Here is a 618-nt window from a genome sequence, read left to right on the forward strand (position 1 = left end):
AAGGTGGGATCCCGAGGGTCTCTCTTGTCAGAGAAAGGGAGGGAGTAGGGACGAGCACAAAAACTGCTCCCAGGGCAGGCTGAGCCCCCCCCCCACCCCCCCAGCTGTGGCTTTGCTGGCGGGGACTCCTGGGGCCTGCAGAGCCCTAGTATCTGGGAGCCTCCTTGGCATTGCAAGGTTGCACTCCTCCCTCGCCTGGCCTCCCGCCCAGGTCTGTGTTTAGGGTTATCCACAAGACTCCCCAGGGCCCAGCAGGCCTCTTGAGGTCCCCTGTGCAGGGTGCAGGCTCAGAGAAGGCCTGGAAGGGCACCCCCAACTGACCCAAGGGTCTGGCAGGCTCCTCTGGGAGCACAGAGCCGGAGGTCTCGGCCCTCGCTTCAGCACTGAGCTGTGGATGTCAGAGTTGCCTTTGGCAAAGATCTGCCAGGATACCCAAGAGTGGGCACTGGCTTCCCCCTGCTTCACAGTCTCATCACATCTCTGTTGCCACATTTCCAGTGTACACAGCGGTGATGGGGGCCACCGGCCTCCAGCCAGTTGGGGGCGCTCCCATCCTCTTCACACCTTTCCCCCCTGGGCTCTCAAAAAGCAAGAAGCACCTAATGAAGAGGCAGCAGG

This window comes from Myotis davidii, unplaced genomic scaffold, assembly GCF_000327345.1.
Source record: "Myotis davidii unplaced genomic scaffold, ASM32734v1 scaffold415, whole genome shotgun sequence".
Classification (NCBI taxonomy): domain Eukaryota; kingdom Metazoa; phylum Chordata; class Mammalia; order Chiroptera; family Vespertilionidae; genus Myotis; species Myotis davidii.